This window comes from Piliocolobus tephrosceles, chromosome 6 (assembly GCF_002776525.5).
Source record: "Piliocolobus tephrosceles isolate RC106 chromosome 6, ASM277652v3, whole genome shotgun sequence".
In the NCBI taxonomy this organism is placed as follows: Eukaryota; Metazoa; Chordata; class Mammalia; order Primates; family Cercopithecidae; genus Piliocolobus; species Piliocolobus tephrosceles.
The window spans coordinates 152587801-152604968 of NC_045439.1; the positions used below are offsets into that span (position 1 = coordinate 152587801).

A 17168-nucleotide genomic window follows, 5' to 3' on the forward strand; every position below is an offset into this window, starting at 1 on the left:
AAATCACACAATGTTTGCCCTTTTTAAGTTGATTCATAATAGATATGCATATTTGGGGTACATGTGATATTTTGATACATTTATATTAATGTGTAATAATCAAATCAAGGTAATTGGGATATCCATCACTTCGAACATTAACTTTTCTTTATGCTAGGAACATTCAAATTATTGTCTACTAGCTGCTTTGTAATAACAAAGATTACAGTTTTATTAGCTGCTTTGTAATAACAATGATTATAGTTAACAGATTGCTGTTAACTGTAGTCACTCTACTGATTTATTGAAGACTAGGTCTTATTTCATCTACCTATATTTTTGTACCCACTAATCACCTTGTCTTCACTGCCTCCAACCCCTACCCTTCCCAGCCTCTGATAACCACCAAACCCATGTACAGAGAGCATTTAGCACACACTAACTGAATACCCCCTGTGCAATATCTACATTGATCCATCACCAATGATTATGTTTTGTATCTTATTTCCTGATTTTAACCATTTTACTTCTAACAAGTATGTCAAATGTATAAAGGGGAAAAACAAGAAGGAATTTCTACCAGGGCAAGGGAAAGCTTCATAATGGGTGCGAGTTCACAGGGGAAAAAAATCATGTAATTAGATGTTGGCAACTTTCAACCCAACCCTCCCATCAAGGACAGAAAAGAGAATAAAGGCTGAGTTGATCAACAATGATCAATAATTTAATCAAGTGTGTCTATGTAATGAGGCCTCCAGAAAAACCTGAAAGGACCTGATTTGATGAGCTCCTGGATTGGGTTGATGAACATCCACTGCTGGGAGGGAAGTGTACTTCAACTCCATGGGGACTGAAACCCTTATGCTTAGGACCCTTCCAAATCTTGTTCTATGGATCTCTCCATCTGCTTCTTCATTTTTATACTTTAACATAGTCTTTGTTATACAGTGATAATAGTAAGTAAGGAGTTTCCTTGAATTCTGTGAGCCACTCTAGCTAATTAATACATGCCAAGGAGTGGTATCATGGAAACCCCCAACTTACCGTTAGTTGGTCAGAAGTACAGGTCACAACCTGGGACTTGTGATTGGCATGTGAAGTGGAGGGCAGTCTGGAGGAACCAAGGCCGAAAGCTCTAAGATCTGATGTTAACTCCCAGTAGAGAGTGTGAGAATTGATTTCAACTGAAGCATACCTAGCAGTTTCTGCTGAGTACTGGTTGTTGGTGGGGAGAAATCCCCACACATTTTGGTGATCATAAGTGTTCTGTGTTGAGGGAGTTTGTGAGAGTAGGAAAAACAGTTTGTTTTTTCCTATTCAATTTAGTTTTGGCCAAATGAGGGTAGATCAAAAACAGTATGGAATATGATGACATACCTTAGTTTGATTAGGTGATGTTTGAGGATAGAAGTGAAAGTTGAGAAACTTTATACTTAAAGTGAATGAGAGAGTGTTAAGAATCCCAGGAAGAGAGAACAGTATGGGAAAGTGTTTCCTTCCATTTGTGGTTTCCTTTCAACATTACCAATCTATAAATGTCTGGTCTTTGGATTGTTCTTTGAATTGACTGTCAACATCTTTCCAGTTTCCTAATTAATAATAATTTAAATAAAAATTTAGCTTGTATATTGAAAAAAAGAAATCAACATAAAAATCTATGGATTATCACCAAAGAAGATATATAATAGCCAACAAACATATAAAAAGATACTCAACATCATTAGTCATCCAGGAAATGCAATTCAAAACCACAAGATACCATTTCATACCCACTAAGATGGCCAGAATTAAAACAGACATACACACATACACACACACACACACACACACACACACACACACACACAATAACAAGATACTTTGTTGGTGGGAATATAAAATGAGGCAGCTGCCCTGGAAAACAGTATGGCAGTTTCTCAAAATGTTAAACATAGAGCTACCATGTGACCCAGCAATTACATTTCTAGGTGTATACTCAACAGAATGGAACACAGGTGTTCAAAAAAAAACTTGTACATAAATGTTCATAGTAGCATTATTCATAAAAACTAAAAAGTGCAAAAAGTGGAGACAACCCAAATGTCTATCAGCTTATAAACAGAAGAACAAAATGTGCTATATCTGCATAATGAAATATTATTCAGCCATAAAAATTATTAATATATGCAACATCATGGATAAATCTTGAAGCACTATGCTAAGTGAAGGAGACCAGACACATAAAGCGACATATTGTATTATTTAATCTATTTCAAATATCCAGAATAGGCAAATTCATAGAGACACAAAGCATACTAGTGGTTGCCAGGATTGGAAGAAATGAGGATTGACAGCTTAATGGGTACAGGGTGTTCTGTGTGTGTGGTAGGGGAGAGGGGGAGAGGTGGAGAGGTGGTAGAAGTGCTTGGGAATAAGATAGTAAAATAGGGGTGACAGGTACATAACACTGTGAATGTACTAAAAGCCACTGAATTTTGCACTTTCTAGTGGTCAATTTTATGCTATATTAATTTTACAAAAAAAAAAAAAAAATTCTGTGGAATACAATGTGGCCGCAAGAGCCATAGGAGAGTTGCCAGGCACTGTGAGAATATAAAGGATGACAGAGCAATCAGAAAACTAAAACGTATGATAGTTTTTGAGCTAAAATTTTAAATGCAGAGACAAATACAAAAGAAGATTTGAAATGCAGAAATAGATACAAAAAGACAAATAGCAACAGAAGCAGAGAGAACATTTTCAGTAGGGTAAGAAATGATGGGAAAGTGTAGCTCATGTTCAAAGAGCATTTGATGGTCCTGTTTGACAGTGATAGAATATGTGAAAGGTAGTAGTAGTGAGTGAAAAAATTAGGGTCATGTAATTTGGAAATTCAAGTGCTCTCTCTTTCTATAGGGTGTAATTTCTTCTTGGCAGTTAGTAGTGAGAGCACATTGTTTGGAGTAGGTCTTAAATGCAGATCCTTGAAATGATTCCCACGGAAAATGTCTAAATAGGAAGTTTTTTCTATGCCCTTCCTCCTCACATTTTTTTTTTTTTTTTTTACTTTTAGTAAGTTTAGGGTAAACAAGACAATTAATAATAAAAAGCTCCTGATACCGTGGGAAAAGGGGGTCTGTTCTCCCACACAAGTCCTTTGCTGGTTATAAAAGTCTTCAATATTGGCAAGCAACATCAGTGTTCTGATTGTAGATTTGTTATTTCCAAAACCCAAAGCAGCCTCAAGTTACCAGTGTAGTATTCTCCTTTCCATGATTTCAGAAAATGTAAGTAATTTAGCCATTTTCTTCCTATTTGTCTAAATCACAGCAGAAGACATAGATAACATAGGTACCTAAAACATTGTCGAAGGAATAAGAACTCTAAGCTTATGAGATGCATAGGATGGAAATTAGGCTCCTAGTTAGAAAGCATTTCATCAGCATACATGACATATGTCAACTTAAATAATGCCAGAGCAGACCTCTAATCTTCAGCTACTCTTTCTTACTTAGAGCCCTTAGACAAATCACTAACATCTGATTCTGAATCTGCATTTCCATGATCTTCATTATCATTTGAGTCATCACCACCACACAGTCATGAAGAATCTACGTGCATATAAACTGATTTTACTTTGAATTTATATAAAAAGCATTATATCTACCTCTGTGGCAGACATATGCTAAGGTGGCTAGCCTGGTCTCTACCTTCTGGTATTCACATCTTTATGTAATCCCCTCCCAGAGTGTAGGAAGGCCCTGTGACTTGTTCCCAACCAGTAGAAAATGGCACAGGTGAAGGGATGCAATACATACTATTACAGCACCCAAAGTGCTGAAGTTTCTTTTCTTTTGTTGTTGGCTTTGAATAAACAAGCTGCCATGAATCATAAAGATGCTAGGAAATGAATCTGCTAATAGCCTAAGAAATGTGGAAGCAGATCCTTCCCCAGTCTAGCCTCTGGTGAGAACCCAGCCCTATCCAACACCTTGATTGCAGCCTCATGAGAACATATTTTGAGGAACCAGTGAGACAATATCTAGGCTCTTGTCCCATGCATCTGAGAAAACTAATAAATGTGTGTTCTTCTAAGCCATTAAGTTTGTGGTAATTCGTTATGCAGTATTAGAAAAACAATACAACTTCCAAGAAACACACTGTTTAAAACAGACAAGGAAAGAAACACTGTTATGCAAACAAAAACATTAACCAAGTATATACAGCTCCAGGGTTTTTTATTCTCTCTGTAGGGAAAAAGACACACCATAAAATGTATTATTTTATTAGCAAGTAGAGAGCTTAAGCATGGGGATATCTATAAATTCTCAATGTTATGGCGCCAAGTAAGAGGAGTGGTATGTCATGATATCCTAGCAGACAATTTAAGTATAGTTAGGAAAGTTCTTATGCCCCCAGTTCTCCTCAACCCAATATGAGAAATAAGCTCTTTATCATTGTGGCCTAAGACTGAATTCTGGGTGTATGTACATATTCCTAAGGAAGACATTTTAAACTGTTACCAATGATTTTTACATACTGAGAATTAAATTTTATATGAGAAGTGGGGAAGACCATGCAAACTCTGCTGGTCAGGCCAGCTCTATCTTTATAAGTATGCCTTTAACCCAGGAAAGCTTTCCAAATCCACAGAAAACCAATACCTCCAAGAATATACTAGGTTTTCAGGCCTGGATGTTGAACTATTCATTTCAACAGCTATAGTGTTTCCTTGTCCTCATTGTGTTTCCTGGCTATGTGTCTGCCTTATACTTTTAGTTGATGCATTGACTGACTACTTTCCCATTTCCAACCTCCAGGCATGGTTTTATTGCTTTTATCTTTCCCACCACTGATTCTGATACTCCAATGATGAGTGTCTAGATAAGATTCTCTAGGACTTGTCCTAGTAATAGTGAAGTCTCTTAGCCAGCAAGTTCCTTGAGCAACATTCAACCCTGCAAATAAGTTCCAGATATAGGCATCTGAGGAGAGAGGGAAATGGTGTTCAAGAATGAGAAGGAAAGTCCATGAACTCAACTTTACCTAATTTTGCATAATTTAACATAAAGTCTGCGTGGTTTTTGTTAAGTTATCTACACAAGCAAATATTTAAACCCACTTAAACTTGGACTATCTGATTTCTCTCCACTGTCCAGGACTCAACAGTGTTACCTGTGGGAAATAATGAGAACAGAACATTCTTACTTTCTCCTAATTCATTTCAACATTTATTAAATAACTGTTATATGCAAGGCACTTTGCAAAGTACTATTACAGTCTCAAAATGAATAAATCATATCCCTTCTACCAAGTTGCAGGAGGAGAGAAGATAATGTAAATAAGCAGAAAAATAGTGCTACGATTGAGGCACAGAGAGATACAAGAAAAAGATAATGTAAGATTGGAATAATCGGAAGTGTTGCAGGGGAAAGGAGTTAAAGAAATTGATCTGTGATCCATTTATTTCTGAATGTGGTTCTAGAAAAAGAAGACAGTGCTTCAGTCTAATATCCTTGCAAATATAAAAACTGGACTTCTGGGCAGATTGAATAATGATGTAAGATGTCTCTGGTTTAGGACTGCTTAGGGTAAACAAGCCTACAATGTATGGGTTTATGATGCATGGCTCCCTAGAGAATGTGACATAAGCTATACAACTCTCTGAAGCATGAAGAGGAGATGTTTCCTAACTTCAATGCTGTCCGCTGTTTGAGGTGACCTGCAGTCCTCATTAGAGACCTCATCTATTATTCTGAGTTGGAGAGTACATGTCTACAACAACAAGGATGTGGGAAGTCTTGTGGAATGCCCCAGCCTTTTCTCTGCCTTGCTTGTGTCTTCAGTGCTTGTATCCTTGGAATTAGCTGTGAAGCTTGATACTGAGAAAGGTCTCTCACTGGTGTGAGTGATTTCACAATCTGATCCTGGGTGTTAGCTCAGCCTTCACAGAGGAGGTAGACTTGAAAGGAGCTTCAAGAGGTGTGCAGGATTTTAAACAACAGAGATAAAGAAGCTGGCATTCCAAGGAGAGGAAAAAAAATAGGAACAGGGATAAGAAAGCAGAAAACCAGAGTTTGTTCAGACCATAATACACCTCCTAGTTTGGCTGGAGTATACAATATGTCTAAGGGAAGAATAATAGATGATAAAGCTCAAAAAGTAAGCTAAAGACTTTGAATTTCAGGATGCAAATTTTATACTTAAATCTGTAGGCAATGGGGAGCCATTGAAGATTATTTTAATGAAAAGAATTACAGAATCACAGCAGAGCTTTAGGTAGATTTCTCCAGCAGCTATGTGCTGTGTTTCAGAGCATAGAATATTTATCCATATTGACGCATAAATGACTTAGTTCAAGTATTCTCAAATGAGCTCTGTGAACTCAGAGGGGTGAATATACTGGCACAATTTAAAGTTCTCCTTGAAGATTCTGTTGATGTTGTTGTTTGCTTGTTTTAACACTTAGAATATGGTTTTTATTCATTTGGTGATATTTTTTAAATGCATATTTAGGATTAGCTAGATAACCACATTATAACTGGATATTACCACAAATTTCAGTGCTCTTGCCTTCCTTCTGTTTTATCATTGTATTGATATCAATTACAATTTAAATTGTCATGAACTAATAAGGAAAAATAAAAGAGACTTTAAATGTAAATTTGTATTCATACGTAGGGAAAAGCAAACATTTTTGTACTTATTTTTTTTTTTAAGTTGTGGGAGAATCATGTCATCACAGAGTACCTGGTAGTACATGTTGAATGAATGAATATTGAGTGAACTTGAATGAATATTTTCCCTTACCTCTCCAGACTACTTCCTCTATCCTATTCTTTTTATTATGTGCCCGTGATCTTTATCAAGAGGCTTGCTCATACTCTATTTGGTTTTTTGTTTTTGTTTTTTGGTTAGGTTCAGTAAATGGGAGTCTATAGCAGGAGGTTGAAGAGTGACAAGAATGAGGTCAGGGCATTTATTTTGCTGGTTTCCTCCTGGTTGGGTTCCTACAAGTTAATTATGTCCCTCTTACAAAAATCACAGATTTTCTAAGTTTCTCCTCTCTTATACCTGCAGCCACACTCTCTATGTTCTGATCATTGTTTCTTCATTTGCCTCTACAGTCTTACAGAAGATAATGGCTCTTTACTGTTGCTATTTCTCAACCCTCTTTAGTTTCTTCTAAGCCAGCCCATACCTTTGTACACATTTCCTTTTTTAAATCCTCTTTAAGTACTGAAATGCCATTCATTTTCTGCCATGATCTATCTAATACAGTAGTCATTAATATGTTTAATTAATAGTCATTAATTGTTTATATTTCAAGTATAAATGACTCAATAGTCATTTAATGACTCAATAGTCATTAATATGTTTATATTTCAAGTATCAATTTGGTTCTAACAAAGAAGTATCATCTGTCACATTGAAATAAATGTGTTACTTTGAATCATATTAGTTTTATAGTTTTATTTGTATTTAATATATAAATTTGTTTTGGCTATATAGTTATATCTGAGGTCCAATCATAAGATTCTAGTTTTATGTTTGTACATATTTAAGTAAATTAATGATAATAATAAAAAATAATTTAAATCAACATTAAGCGTTCTTGACATTTTTCCACCAGGCCATATATCAGTCAAGTTTGATAATCACTAGCTGGTATGGTTTTGGTGTCTTCCCACCCAAATCTCATCTTGAATTGTAAGTTCAAGATGTGGAAGGAACCCAGTGGGAGGTAACTGAATTATGTGAATGGGTCTTTCCTGCACTGTTCCCGTGATAGTGAATGAGTCTAACAAGATCTGATGGTTTTAAAATAAGAGTTCCCTGCACAAACTCTCTCTTTGCCTGCCACCATCCATGTAAGACATGACTTGCTCCTCCTTGCCTTTCACCTTCCACCATGATTATGAGGTCTCCCCAGCCACATGGAACTGTAAGTCCAATAAACCTCTTTCTTTTGTAAATTGCCCAATCTTGGGTATGTCTTTATTGGCAGGGTGAAAATGAACTAATACACTAGCCTAGCTTATTGTTTCCAACAGAGGTTCCAAAACATCTCTAAAAAGCATCATAAAAGTTATCGGAGTGTGAAAAGCCAAGAACTTCATAAAGCCCCTTATAAATGATTTCAGAAGTAATGGCCAACAACAAATGCATATTCTTCCACCCCCACAGAGATCTGAGAAGGCCTACATGAACCATCATAGCTTTTCATGAATACCAATCTCCAAACTCCACACTGGAGCATTGTACTTAGAATGTCTTCAAATCAAGCTAGTGAAGTAAATTCATGATATGGCATACCCCTCTACTCTAAATGCATAGCAAGTATAAACAGAAAAAAAAACATAGCTATATATTTTTTTAAATAAGCATCTATGTGGGCCAAAAATTCACAGTGGTAAGTAGAGCTGAAGCCCCTGGTTTGCTGGGTATCAGGTCCAGAAGAACACTGGCAGCAGGCAGTTCCATTTCAGAAGCCTAAGGTACTCCAGATGAAGAGCAAGCTTCACAACTCGTAGCCAAAGGTTAAGGGAATTTCTGCTGATTGATGCTTGGAATTAAAAAGGCATTAGACCCAGGGAATTGGGAAGATATCAGCCTTATAGTAACTGAAAAACTTGCCTTTTGGCTTAGTGAATGAATCTTCATTGTCCCAAATATCACTAAGATAGAACTTTGAATCATCATTTTATAACATGGTTCTGCACGGGGATGGGGAACCAAGTTATAATATGATACTTAGTTATATAAGTTGGTATTGCCACTTACCCTAACTAATACCCTCCCATTAGATGACGTGACAGGTAGTATACTAGTTAGGGCAAGTGACAGTACCAAATCAACCCAAAATATCAACAGATTTACACAACAAAGTTTTATTCGACATTCACAGTACACTCTAATGCAGGTCAGATGATTCTCCTTGGCAACTGTCATCCAGCAGTGACTTGGGAGTCTGGGATGATTTGCTATAGTATCTCTGCCAATTCAGTGTTCTTTACATTCATTGATGAGATAGAAAACATGGCTATCTCATATCAACATACCAGTTCGAATGGCTATTATTCAAAAGTCAAAAAAATAGATGTTGGCGAGGTGGCAGAAAAACGTGTTGGTAGGAATGCAAATTAGTTTAGCCTCTGTGGAAAACAGTTTGGAGATTTCTCAAAGAACTAAAAGTGGAATTACCATTTGACCCAACAATCTCATTACTAGATATATATTCAAAGGGAAAGAAATCATTCTACCAAAAAGAAACCGGCACATGTATGTTTATCACAGCACTATTCACAATAACAAAGATATGGAATCAGCGCTGGTGGCCATCAACAGTGGACTGGACAAAGAAAATGTAGTATGCATACACCATAAAATACTATGTAGCTATAAAAATAACAAAATCATGTCTTTGCAGCAGCATGAATGCAGCTAGAGGCCATTATCCTAAGTGAATTAATGTGGAAACAAAAATCAAAATACTGCATTTTCTCACTTAAAAGCAGGAGCTAAACATTGGATACACAGGGATATAAAGATAGGAGCAATAAAAACTGGGAATTCTAAAAGGGAGGAGGAGGGGAATATTGAAAAACTACCCATTGGGTTCTATGTTCACTACTTGGGCTACGGGATCAAGAGAATCCCAAACCTCAGCATCATGCAATATATTCATGTAACAAACCTGCATATGTACCCCCTTATTCTAAAATAAATATATAAACAATATTTAAAAAGAAAACAAAACATGACTATCTCACATAAACACTAAACTGTTTTTTGGACTTGAGTGATACTTGTTACTTCCACTCATAGCCTATTAGCTAGAACTAGTCACTTAATCCTAAAATAAATACAAGAGTGGAAAACAGAAAAAAGTACATGAATATTTGCTAAGCAGGATCCAGGTGGATGAGTCTTCAAATTTTCTAGAGAAGTGAGTAAGTCCAGAGTGAGAGAGAGAACAACCACCTTTGCATGCAAAATAAGCTGCAAACCAAGGTTTCAAAACGTAAGAAGTAATGTACCAATAACAAAGAAACCATAAAACAACAATTAGAATATGAATTGCTTTGTATGAAATCAATCTCATAGAAAAGATTGCCAAACTTTAAAACAGTGTATTTTGCATCTTCATAGAGATCACTGAGTTAATAACTTCTACTTGGAAATTAAGTATGAAAACGGAAGAAATAAAAATTTATATCAAAATGGATCAATTAGAAATATAGCTATCAAAATAAAAATGCAATGGGTAGATGAAACTGAATTAGATGTAATTGAAAACAGAATTACTGGACGGTAGGAAAAGGAGTAAGAAAAAAAATGCACCCAATAAGCCAGAGACAATGAGGCTTTTAAAACAGGATGAGCAATTTTGAAATGTAAGACAAAATGAGCAATTTACACATTCTTCTAATAAAAGTCTGAGAAGAATAAAACAAAGGAAATGGATGAGAAGCATTATTTGAAGAAATCATTGTTAATAATTTTTGTAAATGGAAGAAAGACATGAAATAGAGAATGCATTCCTAATTACTGGATAATAAAAATAAGTCCTCACTAAAACTCATGCTAAACTGCAAAATACTGAGGATTTTTAACAAGCCATCTTAAAATCTACCTTAGAAAATATTTTAACTACAAAGGAATAAAAATAGATTCACAAAGATTTCACATCTAAAGCAATAAAATCCAGTAAACAATCCAACAATATCTTGAAAGCACTGAGGAAAAAAGATGTCAACTTAGAATTTTATATCTGCTTAAACTAATACTTCAGAATGAGGCCAAATCTGCACATTATTGGATCTACCAAGACTTAGAGTTTACCACACACAGACCCTCCCCATAAAATTAAGGGAGGTACTTTATCAAAGAGGAAAGTGAACCCAAAGGAATATATGTGCCACAAAATGTGTGAGAACAAAAGCCCATAAAATTCTAGTAAAGAAAAACAACTATTGGCCATACAAAACTAACGATAACAAATAATTGATGTTCAAAAGGCAAAATAAAAATTTGAAATCCATAACAAATAAGACAGAATGATCAAGGGTCCTTAAAGAATGTGAAGTCCCCTAACATGTTGCTTTCGATTGCTTAGGATTTCAGTATTAGAAAATATTAGAAAAGGGGCCAGCCACAGGGCCTCAGAACTGTAATCCCAACACTTTGGGAAGCCGAGGTAAGCAGATCACTTGAGGTCAGGAGTTCGAGACCAGCTTGGCCAACAAGAGGAAACCTCATCTCTACTAAAAATACAAAAATGAGTCAGCATGGTGGCGCACGCCTGTAATCCCAGCTACTCGGGAGACTGAGGCACAAGAATAACTTGAACCCGGGAGGCAGAGGTTGCAGTGAGCTGAGATCATGCCACTGCACTCCAGCCTGGTGACAGATCTAGACTCCACCTCAAAAATAAAGAAAATACTAGAAGTAGGGGAAAAGGCTCAGGAGTGATAGAATCATGCTGAGCTCCAAGCTAAGTGTTTGTGCTTGACCTTGATAGAAAACGAATTTTTCTGTGTGCCTTGCTGTGTTTTCCCATCTCATTTATTTCCCAAAATTTTAAAGAGAATAGGGTCTGACCTAGTTTCCAATTCTGGAGTCTTTTAAATTATTTTCTATTAATCCAGGTAAGTGATTGTATTTTGAATATGTATAGAAAGTATGAGTGTTTTTAAGATTACAAAGAGGTGTTATGCTTCTGACTTCTGGTGGGGAGAAGAACAATGACAGTATCTTTGGGTACACAGTGACACAAAGATGGGAGCAATAAAAACCCATGAATCATAAAATCTCACACACAAACACATACATACACGTGCGCGCGCGCGCGCTCCTAATCATTATGGGCTTTCACCTATGTTACCAGGTTGCTATAGTTCAAAAGTATAACAAACTGCGTGAGGCATCACGATTGCTCCATAAGGGAGTCCTACTTAAAATTCAGTTTGCCATCAGCAAGTGGTAAAGATGAAAAGAATCTTATAAGATTCATACTTTGAATTAGCTTATGAGGAAAAGAAGGTTTTCTGCCAGGAAAAGTGGAAGATGTTACGTAATATCTGCCATTTTTAGTTTTAGTTACTGTAATTGTTCAGGGTCACTGAAATCAAACTTTAGGTATTTGAGTATTTGAGTCTTTTTACTGGCTGAACTTTTTTTGGTAATTAAAGAGCAAAAACTTTAGAAGAGTTTATTTGTAACTGTTGTTGGATGGTGAGATAAAACAATTATAATGAATTCATCTATATCTCATTATTGCAAGCAGCAAATAAGTCTGTTGCTTAGTGATAGTGATTATAAGAGAGAAACAAGTAGAATTTCATTGCAGAAAAATATTCATTATACAAAATTTGTTATAAAAAGATCATTATTTTACAGAGAAGCTCATTGAATTGAATAAGCTTTGTTACATAGAATACCTTTTGTAATATAAGATACCATGACAATTTTTACTCTTTTCCTTTATCATATTTTAAGCCCAAGTCATGTGAAATGCAATGGTCAGTTTCTTATAGCTCTGTGGTCTGTGTCATAAGAAAAATTCAAAAAGTAATAAATTATTGAGGACATCAAAGTAACAGAATTCATGCAATGACAATGTGAAACATATGGGAAATGTGGTTTCAAAGACCAACACTTACAAAAGTTTGGGATTTCTGGACTGATTTCTTGAAGCAGAAAAAAAATAATTTCAGCAGACTTTAATTCCTCATTGCTGCAAAATAACATTTCTTTTTTAATATAGATTGGAAATGGATTTTCAAGGACCTATATAATTGTTCTCAGAGCCATAGCTGTGGCTTCCATTTGTTCTTACTATTTAAATTCAACACCTGCTGAGAACCAAAATTTCTAACCATGTAGGAGGAAGGAAAATATTAGATTTCATTTTACCATGGATGAACTCAAATCAGTTTGACAAAACTGAGCTAATTCTAGCTTCCTGCCTACTGACTCCCAGTAAAAAGAGCATGAGTGAGACCATCAGTATCCCTATTAAATAAGCTACTAATTTGTTACTTGTTACTCCAAGTCATGGAGTGAACAATTGAACACGCATCAGACTAAAGCTAGGAAAGAAGTCATGTCTAAGTGCCACAAGTTCAGCAAAGTTGTAATGAGACATCATAAGTTTACAGAAGGAGGAAAGTGTCCAAGACGACATGGAATTCAAGGTACGACACAAATAAACAGAACACCACCAGAAGAGATTGATCTTGTGGCTCAGGAGGCTTACCTTGCATACTCTTCAATTCCTTTTGTGATGCAAAATGATCACTGTAGAAATAGAAAAGAAGTACAATGGAAAAGAAAAGCTTTATATATGATTAAACTTAAATAGAAAACAAGGCACTTGGCAATTAAATGCAATATTAACGGTGATTAAATAGATAACTGAGCCTATATCATTTTCAGGAAAAGTCAAATACTTGTTCACTTGGCCCATTTGAAGCTTATGTTTCATCATGCTATTTGGCTATTGTTTCTGGAGGTAGGCATTGCATACATATCAAAATTTACAGTAACAGACCCTTTAGCTCTTGTCTTTCCAGAGTCAATTTACTCTAGATTTTTGTATTTGCTATAGATTTCTGCAGCTACTATAGATTTGTCTAGCATGTATTTTTTCATGTTTTACTGAATCTATTGAATCCAATTATATATTATTTTAAAGACAGTCTAGTAAAATGAACACATAGCTCTAAATAAAGAAACATCATTAGCGGCTTTCATTTCAGAACATAAGAACAATGGAAAGGCAGGTTGATAATACACAATTTCACCTGTGAGACATGATTTTCTGTTTACATATGATCAAAAGAAAACCAAGCTTACTGATTTTAATATAGGCCATTTTTCTAACTCAGCCTTAAGTGATTTCAACCTCAAGCTTCCTATTTTCAAAGACATTGAGTCTTAAGGGACAGACTGTATTTTAAGCTAATATGTCAAACTGATCAACTTAAAAATATATCTACCTGTGATGTACGTCTCAAACAAAATCCATAAGAGAAAATTGACAGTGTTTGTTGGAATCTAGATAAATAACCCCAATAGAATAACATTTTGAGTTAAAATAAAAAGATTTAGGTGAAATGTTTCTAACTTTTAGAAGTTCATAAACAAGAACAACAAAAGAAAATCTCTCTCTTTCTCTCTCTCTCTCTCTTTCATCGACTTTTACTCTAACAAGTACTTCCATTTTTAGCCATGAAGAATTGCTTGATTTGAAGTTGTGCCATTGTCTTCTAATTAGTGGTAAAGATTCAAAATAGTAGCCTCTCTATTATTAAGTGTTATGCAAAAACTGGGCATTTACTGAAAATACAGAGAATTTGTGTCCACTGGCCCTTTAATCGCCTGTGAGTTAATAAGTTCTCATTAATCAATTTGAAAAAGAAACAAAATTCCTACTGATTATCATGTTAGTAATACTAATGGACCCTGGTAAAATGTGAAGTAAAGTTTTTTGTGGATGCCCTGTCTTCCCAACTACTCCATTATTCTTGTTCTCTTCCTCTTCTCTTCTAACCCTCCCTCCCCAACCCATAATAGTGACAATTTTAGCCCAAGTAGAAGAGGATATATGCAAGGCAGGTGTTTTGGAGAGAGGGAGAATTTTCAGCAGATAGGACTTAATGACAGTAACTCTGAAAATAAATCTTATGTGTGACTAGGTTAAGATGCTTTTAAGATGCTTTCTACAATTTTCAGTTATTGTTTTGGTCTTTTTCAAAAAACACTTAATCAACCAGACAACAAATATTGATGATATTTAGTATATTTTGTAGTAAGAGTGCACCTTGTTTATTCCCCTGGTCCTATAAACTAACCACACTTAAACTACCTTTTAATGATAATTCTGTTTTTACATAGTAAGGTGAGAACTAAGAACTGGCATCTAAATACTTGATGTTCTAAGTTCAAAGAAACACCAGTAATTAGAGCCAGCATATTCCTTCTAGGACTTACAGAAATACTCTTCTAATATAACCATAAAGACCACCAACATAACCACCTTAATCAATACAAAAGAAAGACTTGATTTGGGAAAGCTGAAAATGAAGGTAATTTCTTTCCCATGGAGTAGGGCTGATGGCATACTTCTTCTTGCCAAAGTAGAGGAAGGGCCCAGGAGAATTATTCTCAATGATTGCTGGAATAGTCGTGCCCTCCACTAAGTTGTCAACTGCTGATAATTTATTTAAAAGTTTCCAGGCTACTTTCCAGGCTACTCAGCTGATGCTGAGTGTGAATAAAGGGCAAGAGGAATGTGGTGTATGAGAAAAGGCAGTGAAACAGCCTGTGTAATTCACTATTAAATATGGACCATGATCCATGATTTTCTATGTAGACCATGAGTTAAATGTCTGGGCTTGACCTCTCTTGCCGGTATCAACTCTCTAAGCCTGTTCTACAAATCAGGAGGACCCCACCAGTAAGAAACTATACAGTGTATGACTGTGAGAGGGGAAAAACATTAACACCAACCTGAAGCTCTCATTCCAGATTATGGAGAGTGTATTACCAGGCCCTCCAAGAAATCAGAGAAGAGTGATGGCCAGTAAGCATAAATAGAGAACAACCTCTTCAAGGGAAACATGTAAGAAAAGAAGCTATGTCCACCAGAGAAGTGCAGGAAAGAGGGAAGGAAAATTAGCCATAAATGTAACTGTAGAGGGAAAGGGGAAGGTTTTGAATTGAATGTAAAATGAAACCTGCAAAACACACAACACCGAATCTAAAAAAAACCAGAGAGACTGTTCTGATAAGTGATTGGAAAGTCATGGAATTGAAGGTAGCACCTCAGCAAAAATCAGAGAGGTCAGCACTGCACAAAGTTATCAGAAAAATAAATCTATTTCATGTTTATTCCTTAACAAGTAAAGGCTCCTCAGTGAACTCATTACAGATCTTTAAGCATTTTATCATATTAAAATACATTTTAGAAGGAAATAACTCCCTGAAAATCATACCACACTAACACATTGATATGATTTTTATAAATTTCTTTTTAGGGTTTGCACATATGTATAGTTATATATTTTACATAGTTATAGTCATACTGTAATTTAAATTTTGTAATGTTTTATTTTCTGTATCATATTCTAGCTAGCATATTATGACCATCCATTGTAAAAGACAAGTTACATTTCATTGTTTTATAATTTGTGACTATTATCCTATTTTTAAATATTTGTTTCTAAACTTTGCAGCTATACATAACATAACAATTATTCTCAGTTCAAGTGGTTTTTATTATTTTATTGAGTTATTTCTTAGGATTACTGGTTAAAAACATTTCTCAAGGCTTTTGCTATAATATAATGATCAAATTTGTTTCCAAAAGTGTTACAATGCAGCCAGCAATAGATACTGGCTTCCCCACAGTCTCATCAGTATCATTGCATCACACTATCATTGTTTTAAGTTTTGCTTACTTTAAAATACAAGAAATGGGCCCTTATTGTTGTTTAAATCTGAATATCTTGGATTCCTTATAAGAGTGAATATTTTCCTTGTTTACTGGTTTTATTTTCTCCTGGATAAGTTGCCTCTTCATATCCTTTGTTCATTTGTCTATCTAAGATTTTCATGTCATTCTCTGTATTTAAATGAGCTTTATGTAGTTTGAAAATATTAACTCTATTCCACTTTAAAGCTAGTTATACTTCTCTAGTTCTAGCCTTCCTTATAGCATGTATGTTCATAAGTGCAGCACAAACATCTCCTTACTGTCAGGATGGTCCTCTTGTATTTAATTGTTCTTGCATTCTAAATTATTCAAAAGCTCATGCCATTTGGGAGGAGAGGTTCATCATTTAGTACATGATTCCCACTCAAGTAATTACATTCTTCTAATTGGGGATATTCCTGTGGCATTCCTGAGGGATAGGATTCTCTGGGACTAAGAGGATTACTTTGGACAGTCAGGGACAACATGCTCCATGTGTGGGCAAATAAATCCTTCTCTGACATTCCTTGTCCCTTGACAAGTATTGAAAAAGACCTATTTACATTCATCCAATACATCCTCATTCCCCACTCCCATCCCAGGGCAGAAAGTCTGGGGCTGTTATGCAGTTCAATAGAGAGAAAGGCTTCACACAGCCTTAAAATGGGACTTGCATGGAAGATAATAGGATGGGGACAAGTGAGTGTTCTAGACCAAGTAACAATGGAGA

The 17168-nt window shown here is 35.5% G+C and overlaps 1 long non-coding RNA gene across 1 annotated transcript in view; it reads right to left on the reverse strand.

The window, feature by feature from the left end:
• LOC111554590 overlaps nt 1–17168 on the reverse strand; it is a 308769-nt gene that overhangs the window by 254945 nt on the left and 36656 nt on the right. The window lies entirely within an intron of this gene.